Source organism: Nothobranchius furzeri, chromosome 5 (assembly GCF_043380555.1).
Source record: "Nothobranchius furzeri strain GRZ-AD chromosome 5, NfurGRZ-RIMD1, whole genome shotgun sequence".
Classification (NCBI taxonomy): Eukaryota; Metazoa; Chordata; class Actinopteri; order Cyprinodontiformes; family Nothobranchiidae; genus Nothobranchius; species Nothobranchius furzeri.
In genome coordinates this window covers 82893763-82904120 of record NC_091745.1, presented here as the reverse complement: position 1 = coordinate 82904120, position 10358 = coordinate 82893763, and positions in this window count along the sequence as shown.

Genomic DNA, 10358 nt, shown 5'->3' with positions numbered 1-10358 from the left:
ATCCTAAGGTGACGTCCCGGGTCCAACAGAGGGTCCGATTTTCGGTGAGGCAAAACACGACAGATAGCGTTTTGATGCATCTTTTCCACTAAACCTAAGTTTATTCAAACCATCACTTCACTCAGACACCTGTTTCTTCCTGAAGCAACATCAGATGCACACATGCATTCATCTCATCTCATGTTCAATTCTCACTACACTTGGCACCCACACGCATCCATAATCACATCATATCACTCTCAATCTTCATTCACCTACAGAAGGTCTATTTGAGCATTAACAGCATATCAACTGTTAAAAAGATTGTCCCACAAAGTTATCAATGTTGATTGTATTTCCTGTTTGTCAATTTCAAAATCATTAGTTTAATTTGAAGAATTAAAACTTTTAAACGTCAAACTGGTTTCCTCATTGAACTGAAACACAGACACTCAGATATTATCGGCAGTTTATGGATGAAAACAACCTTTGAGTCTTCTGAACAATATAAAATTTGGTTATTGATTTATTAAAATTAATATTCCGAATTAATACGTAGCATGGTTTCTCTTTCATAAAAGAGCATAAATCCATAACGCTACATTTAATGGCGAGCGTATCCAGTCTTCTATATCTGCGATATGTCTGATTTCTTACATCTAAAAGCTACAAACAACGCTTTTCTCTGTGTTTCACTTTGATGTCTTATTTTGAAATTAACCGGAAATTGTTCCGTTGAAGTCACTCTTCCGCGAGGCGTAGTCCTGGTGGAAACTTGGCCGGGAAGATCTCCGATCTCAAATTGACCGCAAATTACAGACCTAACTTTGATTTATCCCATCTTCGCCTTCGGAGCGAACGTGTGAGTTGTGCTTCTGACTCAATTCTGTCCATTGTGACGCGCCGCCGCGTCTCTAGTCTAACCTCAGAACCGAGACTAAATTCTCGGACACCTTTCATCTCAGTGTGTTGACACTGTGGGCGAGCTATTGTGGAAAATATCTCCATTGCATGAGCGACTTATAGAAGCCGAATCTGAACGGAATGCCCGTAGGCACCTACTGTTGCTTGATTGCACGGTAAACGTCGTAAGCCGGGTTATGGCCGTCACGCGTTACTGCATTCAGATTGCGTGCGCTTTTTAAAGTCCGTATTACAAGCGGGGCGAGACGCCTACTTGTTAATCGGGAAAATTTAAGTCTGGTTGCTACAGACAAAGAACGCTAGACCTGGCCGGAGAGCTAAGCTAGCACCACAGTTAGACAAAAAGGGAACGCGTCCCGTTAGATTGTCATACCATTTCTGACACAGTCAGTCTGTGTCCTCACAAAACCCGCATTGGCGGTGGTTCTTGCAAATCGCTAAGGTGTGTAGAATCTACATTTTGATACGTTTGTCCGTCTGATAGCATCTCGGCAGCGTAGGGTTTATTATTTTTTTTATTATTTTTATTTTGGACCGGTGATCGGGTCGGCTTTCACAGCCTCCGTTGCTCGGTTCCATGCCTTTTTCTTCCATCTTGTGAAGTAGTGTGTATTCATTTCTCTATCAACAATTCCTTGTTTTACCCTGTGTCATAAAGTTAAGTAGGCTACGGACAGTCCTTGTTGTGTGAGACATATTAAGGAATCTGCCCGGAGTTTTACGTCGGCTCAGAAGGTAGAAACGCGAGTTGCTCTGAACTTAATGGGAGATGGACGAGACACGACAAAATCTTTCTTGCACTGTTACACCTGATGTAAGGTTCTCTGACGTTCTGCTTCCAGAACATGCCAAGACGCAGGAAATTCACCGGCCGAGCATCGCTGGTCCCTCCGCCCGCCCGAACGGGCCCGTTTTAGGCGGGTGCCGCCGGTCGGGAACAGTGGGGACTAGTGGCTGCGGTTCGGTGCCAGCTGCACTGGGTCGGAGGTGGTTCTGGTCTGCACTTCATGTCGTGAATTCGAGCAGCATGCTGTTTACAGTCATAACGCTTTTTCTTTACCTTTGTTTCTTCCAGGGGGTCAAAAACCCACCATCAACATCAAGGTTTGAAATAAACAACACTTTCTCTGCTGCTTTTAAGCTGAATAAATCTCTTGAGCCTATGGTTAACCTCTCTGACAAACAGGTTGTGCTTAACCCTTTGGTTCCTAATGCTTCTCCTCTGTCATCCATGTTAGAGGCTGAACATCTCTCCAGCATGGATGTGCAATCTTCAGGCTGTGATCCACCGCTTCAGTCAGAGGTCCGTTTTACTCGTCAGTCCGCTTCATGCACAAACCAGCTTCTTTATCGGGGCGTGATGGAAACGTCAGCCGCCGTGAAACGCTTGTGGTCTCCGGACGGAGCTACCAGGCCATTTGGGGGGTTTGTGCCCGGACATCTTGACCTTTATGTGAATGACCTTGTCACTTTTCAGTTTGTGACCTCTGCTAATACGGTGGCCAATTCTTTTCTCCTTTCACAGGGGTGTGACTTAGTCTCGGGCCTCTGTGCTCTCTTTCCTGTGATTTCTCTTACAGGTGACCACGACGACGCAGAAAACCCTGCGGTTTCCAGCAGTCCTGTGGTCAGTGGCGATATTAACCCTTTGATGCATAATGGTCACTACAGTGGACAGGTACTCAAAATTGTTATTTATTTATTTTTGCTTTTAAGCACAGCTGTTGAAGACTTTATTGCATGTGAGCTCCTCCATTTGGACTTCAGTAAGTCAAGCCACCATATTTCATGTTCAGAATGCACGCTGTCCACTGAGATGGACATGTAATAAAGTATTTGTAAATTAACAAAATGGTACAAAAATATTTGTTGAAATTTGTTTCATTCACACCTAAAGATGAATGAAAAAAATTGTTTAAAAAATCATGGTTGAAGATTTCATAATTCATGCATCAGAGGGTTAAAGGTGGCTCGGTGGTTGCTGCGCACACCTCTCTCACGGGCTCGGGAAGGCAACCCGGCCCGGGAGGTGTAGGTGCGTGCAGTGATGCTCTGCTCGGGGCCCCTCCTGACAAAGGGGGGGTGCTGAGTGGCTCTGAGTTTTCCGTTGCGGACTTCAACCGGTTCGGGGGAACGCCTCCTCCGAGCGGGCGGGTCATTGCAGAAATCGACACTGACCTTCCACCAATTCAGCTGACAACATTGACCTCCGACCCGGAGTTAGGTGCTGCACCTTCTACGGGGCGGAGTTCTAGTCAGTCTGTAAATACTCTGGTTAAACCGGGTTTTTCTGATTCAGTGTGGGAACCTCCATCATTCTTGGGAATAAAGTATTCTTGGTTTCAGTTTTCAGGACAGACCATGTTCCTAAAGCTAGCATCATGTCTGTATCTGATTCTAAACATGGCTAGGTTTGCTTTGACACCCGTGACACAACCATCCTTGGATCACTCCTTTTCAGAACCTCCAAGTCCAACACCTCCGGGTCTTTGGACATCTGAACACCTACTCTTTCAGCACGATTCAGGTGACAATGTGCATCTTCTTGGTAATAGCGCTTTTAAGAGCTTAAGAACTGTTCTTTGTTATGCTTCTCCTGTCTCACAGACACGGCATACGTTTGAGAAACAAAAGGGGGGTGGGGAGCCTCCTCCCGCTTTGCGAGCATCATTTTCGCATTTCCAGTTCACTACCATTTCTGATCACAACAAAGTCGCCTCCGTTAAGCTGCAACCCAACTTTGAGCAGGTAAAATCAGGTTCTGATTTAACAGCTAAACCATCAGCTTCGCTCCAGTTCCAAACGGGACCCTCAGGTAAATTCAAACAAGTTTCCCTGTGGGTTCGTAACACAAGATACAAACAGTTTGATAACCAAATCGCTTATGAGCCTGCTCCCACAGATACGTCCAAACTCGTGTCTCTGTGGGTCCGCAATACCAGATTCAAAACTCTATTCTGACCGACTATTCTGACCGGATTCTTTTCCACTGACTGGTGGACCGTTACAAATTCTCTCGTTTGTGGGATGAATTTTTAACAAATGTGATATCCTTTGAGTTTTTTTTCAGGTTACCTGCCTCCAGCCAGGGTCCTGTTACTAACTCACACCTTTAGGGATTACTAACCTACTGATTTACATTTTTAGAACTGATTTACATCTCTATCTTTTTATTAGTGCTTTGTGTAGCATGATTATATTTGATTACAAATTTAATTTTATTTTGTTGCTATTTCCCTTAAAGGGCCACAAGCCATTTTGCCCTTCATTTTCATGATTATTATTTCTTTTATATACATGCCTTTAATTAGTGCAGCCTGCTGAGTTTCACATATCAGTTAGGATTTACTTTCTTTTATTTGTGTTTTCTCTGCATCACGTTTTTACATGACACGTAGAACAGGGTGCAGAACATTTCTTCTTTAGATAATTCACAAAAGGCACCCACATTTTCCCAGAGGCACCCATAGATAGGTTTTGATTGATTTCTTTGTTTTGCATCAAATGCTATCTGTCGTGTGGGCTGTCTCACTTTGTCTCCTTCTCCGAGCTCGTATGGACTACATCCCATCAGAGGGGTCGTCTTCACCATCCTTCAACTGGTTTTCTGTCGCATGGGGCTTCGGTCGTGGTTCGAGATGGGTCGAGGTCGTCACTGGACTTCGCCTGGACTACGCCTGAGGAATACTTCATCTGCCCAGCTCCGTGTGGCACACGAGCTGCTTATCCTTTGCATACCTTTGCATTATTGCTGATGAAATTAACTGCTATTGAAATAGCTCTGCTTTCAAGATTTCCTAAGTGGATTACTTTACAATGATTGCAACAGTTTTGGCCTTAATCATCTGATCAGGATAGACTCCCTTCTACACGAGACCTGTGGAGACGCTTCATCGTTCCTGCCTTCATCTGGGATGTCTACCTTCACGAGTACATCACGTTATTGTGTTTGTAACGGCAGGTGGCCTGTGCTTGACCACCATGTCGTCACAAAAAGGGGGGGGTATGTAACGTGAGGAAATATGGGTTTTCTATCACAAAGGTGGTGTTGGACTCAGCTGTGTCAAAGCTGGGTCGCTGAGAACTTTCACCCACAGATTAAGACCTGAACGCCAGCGAGTCTGGGAGGAAACCATAACATCAACCACCTGCAGTCTACCAGAAGATGTGTTTACATGAGTTGTACCCAGACCAAGTCAAAACATAAAGTTTAAACTTCTTTTTCTTGATTTTAATGTTAAAATAACCATTATCATTTTGCTCATTATAAATGTGTTTAATCAAATGAATGGTTCTTATGCTTTGGGGTAATTATAATGGATTAATGAATCCACACTTAAGTAAATAATGTTGAGAATGTTTGTTACTGACCTTCACACACACTCAAGCACAAACATTCACACACATCCACACACACCTGCTCACAGTAAACTCCAGACACATTTGATGACGCACGTTTGCTTTGAGAAGAGAAAGGTTTTTGGTAAGTTTTCAGTCTTATGATTCAGTTCGTGTTGGACAACGAGAGAGAACAGACCTGAAAACCAAAGGGGGGGCAGAGCCTGTTGGCTCGTTCTCCCCCCCCCTTCTCTCACGCTGTTTCTGCCACGCCAGGCAGAATAGCTGAACCGCAACTTCTAACGCAGACTCATTACCGAGTCTTTTGATTTCTGAGTGAATTAACTTAAGAAAGCGCGTCGACAAAACGCTTTACCATCAACGTGTACCGAGGGGCAACTCTGGACCGGGTCGCAGCGCATCTTTGTCTTCTTTGCCAGCCAAGGTGACCTGGATGAAACATCCTAAGGTGACGTCCCGGGTCCAACAGAGGGTCCGATTTTCGGTGAGGCAAAACACGACAGATAGCGTTTTGATGCATCTTTTCCACTAAACCTAAGTTTATTCAAACCATCACTTCACTCAGACACCTGTTTCTTCCTGAAGCAACATCAGATGCACACATGCATTCATCTCATCTCATGTTCAATTCTCACTACACTTGGCACCCACACGCATCCATAATCACATCATATCACTCTCAATCTTCATTCACCTACAGAAGGTCTATTTGAGCATTAACAGCATATCAACTGTTAAAAAGATTGTCCCACAAAGTTATCAATGTTGATTGTATTTCCTGTTTGTCAATTTCAAAATCATTAGTTTAATTTGAAGAATTAAAACTTTTAAACGTCAAACTGGTTTCCTCATTGAACTGAAACACAGACACTCAGATATTATCGGCAGTTTATGGATGAAAACAACCTTTGAGTCTTCTGAACAATATAAAATTTGGTTATTGATTTATTAAAATTAATATTCCGAATTAATACGTAGCATGGTTTCTCTTTCATAAAAGAGCATAAATCCATAACGCTACATTATGATGGAATAAGAGCCATTGGAGGCGAGCAGTGGGGTCACTGCGGTTATATACCACGAGGGGGCCCACTATTGGTGGGCGTACATTTAAGCTCTTCATGATTGGCTGATGCGGAGATCATCCTTCCAATAGCAATAGCAGCTCGCTTAAGGGCTGCGACTAGACTCATAGAATCTGGGGTTACAATACGTAACCAACGTTCTCCAGTCACATGATGGAGTAGGCCGATCCACATGTCCTAAAAGACATATGTGGCGATTAGTTACATTCACCTTTTTTTAAATGAAAACACAAATAATGTACTTACAAAAAACTCATAAGTGTTCGCCGACTTGCAGCAAAACCAAAAATGGTTACAGATATCTTTGTTCCACTGTAATAAAACAAGTCTCCCCAGCCTTCACAGATTTCTGCACGAGCTGATTATCATTCCTTTTATTTTAATATGGAGTTTTCACGTAGGTAAGACCACAAACTCAGACGGTAATCTGTACACGTGGCCCACCCAGGTTAGCACAATAGGTCTTTCAGTGCTAATGGAAACGTAAGGTTTTGGATACGTTCCTCATCAATCACACCTAATTCTAACTGCTGAATCATCTCCTCAGATTTCTACAAGTGCTACATGAGCTGCTGATTACTCATTTTAATCAAACACGCAGCTCAGGAAAGTGTAAACATCAAATTCAGCGTTCAAGATGCTAACTGAACCCTGCAAACGGGGAAGTTATAAACAAGAGCTTAAAACAATACACTGATATGGCCTATAGTTAAACGCCACACTAATCATTAGCTCCCATATAAAAAAAACTAAAATCCCCTTTCGTTACTCAAACTTCTTCCAAATATAGCATAAATAGTTCGACTAGCATCGATTCAAGTCGACTTAGCATTCAAGCTAATGCTACATTAGCCAATAGGACACCAAGCATACAAAGCTTGTTTGCTCTATTACTTCTTTCAGTGAAAGAAAGATTTTAAGTAAATTTATCCAAAAAACAATAAATAACTTACCTGTCCAAAAGATACTTTGCCAACTCTTCATCCGTTTTCAGGCCGTGTAGATCACGAACATCTTTCCATCGTTTAAAACAATCTCCAATGTAAATTCTACTCGACTGTCTTAAACGTCTTACCCCGGGTTTCCACGGGAGTCGTCAGCAGCACGTTACTGCTGCAGCACGTCTTGCTCGCGTAAGCTGCTGCTTGGCCCTTCCCACGAGACGTGAAGCAGCAGGGGAGCAGCTGTCACCGACCGAGCACGAAGTCACACGAGTGACTTCGTCAGTAAACACAACAACAAGCAGGAGAAAATTACAACATGGTTTGTGTTTTATGTTCTGTCCGTTTTATAATCGCCAATACGGACCTGAAAAACAAAGGAGACCGCTAGCTAGGTGATAACTTCTCACGGGGCCGCACAGTTAGTAACCTTTTTAAAAGTAAAGCAACCGGAAGGCAGTACGTTCTTTATTCTGAAAATCTCGGGAGCTTCTCTCCATTTCCGCGTCCGATTTCCTGTCTTTCTTTCCCAAAAATGGCAAACTTGACCCATTTCAGAGGCGTCGCGCGTAGAAAATAGAACCGGCGCGTAAAGGCCGCAACATGCTGCTCCTGAGACGCGGCCGACTCGCGCTGCTGACGGCTGCTGACGGCTCTGGCGGAAAAGGTTCTGTTGACCACAGCGGTTCCTATCAGCAGCTATGACGTGCTGCTGCAGTAAAGTGCTGCTGATGGCTCCTGTGGAAAGCCGGGGTCACAGCCGCTTTTGAAGAATGGCTTTTAAACTTTTTAAATGTTTTTTGAGATGTGGAAGGCAGTCGAGGAATCTGTAATTTGGGGTTTTGTTGCTCCATGTTTCTGCAGTAAGCCAAGTGAGGCGCGTGACACTGTTGTGCACGCTGAGACCTGCTCTTGCTCGATGATTGACAGCTGCCCCCTGGTGGTAACGCAGCGCTATTGGTCAACGTGTTAGGCTTGCAGAAATATTGGCTGAGCTATACAGGGTAGGGGAGGGACTTAGGAGAAAATTGAAATATTAAAGATGATTTACTTTTTTTAATAAAATTGGGTCAGATGGTCAAAATCAAACATTTTAAAAGTTATTCTACATTTAAATCTTACGGACTGTGCCTTTAAGGTAGCGCGACTCAGGGTTGCGAATGACCACAGTCACCAATTCTTGTCATGTGTCTTGTACGTAGGTCTGATCTCTGAATTGTGTGTACTGAAACTCTAATTTCCCTCTGGGATTAATAAAGTATCTTTGAACAGGGAAGTTTTTTTAAACATTTTTTCAAAGTAGAGGAATGAATGATTTATAACCATTTCCAAAGAGCTTAAATTTTGAAATTCCACATCAGATTTGGATGAAACTTTTTTTTATGAAGGGGAGGTGTTCTGGTACTCATCCATCCACACCAAATGCTGGCATAACAGGGAAGTTTTTCAAAAACATTTTTTAACATAGAGGAATGAACGATTTATAACCATTTTCAAAGAGGTATTAATTTGAAATTGCACCTTTCTCAGTGGCCTAGTGGTAGAGTGTCCACCCTGAGATTGGGAGATCAGGGGTTTGATTCCTGGTCGGGTCATACCAAAGACTTTGAAAAATGGGACCCAATGCCTCCCTGCTTGATACTCAGCATTAGGGGTTGGATTGGAGGGTTAAACCAACAAATAGTTCCCAAGAGGGGCTGTGTCTGCAGCTCACCGCTCCCCCAGGGGATGGGTAAAATGCGGAGAACAAATTTCGCACACACACCTGTGTGTGTGTCAACTAATGGGACTTTAACTTTATTCCACATCAGACTTGGATGGAACTTTTTTTAAATAAGAACTAGAGGTGTTCTAATGCTCATCTGTCCACACCAGATGCTGGCATAAGGGGGATTTTAAAAAATATTTATTCAAAGTAGAGGAATGAATGATTTATACCATTTTTCAAAGAAGTATTTTTGAAATTCCACATCAGATATTGATGGCACTTCCCCTGGTGGAACTTATAGTGTTTGATTCTTCACTGTTTCGCACCAGAAGATTCTGGAAACAGTTTTTTTTCTATGTAGTATGTATATGTTCTTGGAAGCATATTATGTAAATAAAAATAAGCTGCTCTATGAAGTTTCACAGGAAAAACAAGAGGTCATCGAATTGTAATATAGTGTCAAATCACTATGGACTTATAGAAAAACATGTTTAAAAAGGATTGTCACAAGTCGGTTTTTAGGCATTTCCAACATTTGTAATATATTTTTGAAATATCTGTTAAAATGGCGTTAAAACTATAATTTGGTAACTTTTAAATTACATTTTTAAAGTTTTTTAAATAATCAGTCAGAAAATATGTTTCTAAGATGGGATTTTGTTTTGAAAAACAGTGGTTAAAATGTTGATTTAACCACCCTGATGATCATTTATTAGATATCTTGTTAAATGCAAAAAACTTCACCTCTGTCTGATATTTAGTCATTCTAATACTTAGACTCATAGCGTTTCAACCCATGCTACCAATAGTACAGTATTATTGGTTTATATATAAATAATATATAGGAAAGCATCCATACATATTTGCCTAAGTCTGTCTGTCTGTCTGAGCTCAGCATCAGATGACATTGTTGATTACTTTGTATCCAGAAGGGGGTGTGTGTGTGTGTGTGTGTGTGTGTGTGTGTGTGTGTGTGTGTGTGTGTGCATCTCCAGAAGGCTGCTTCCATTGTTGAAAGAAGCAGTTCATTTAATCTGTGCCTACTAAACCTATGACACTAATAATACTCATTTTGCAAATAACCCCCTGCAGAAATCTGCTTTTATCAAAGTTTCACAACCCAGATAAAGGCTTCAATATACAGACGATTCAAGGAATCTGCAATTAGAATAATACTAACAATAATCCAGTCCAGGTTTGAGTATCTGAGCTAGACCAGTCTAGATGTGGTCCAGATGTTATAATGCTCTCTTTACTCAAATCACAGACAATTTTTACTGAATCTGATATAGTTGTAAAATAATCCAGTCCAGATTTCAAAAGTCCAGGTGTTGTACTTTTAGGAGCAGAGTAAGGATGCTT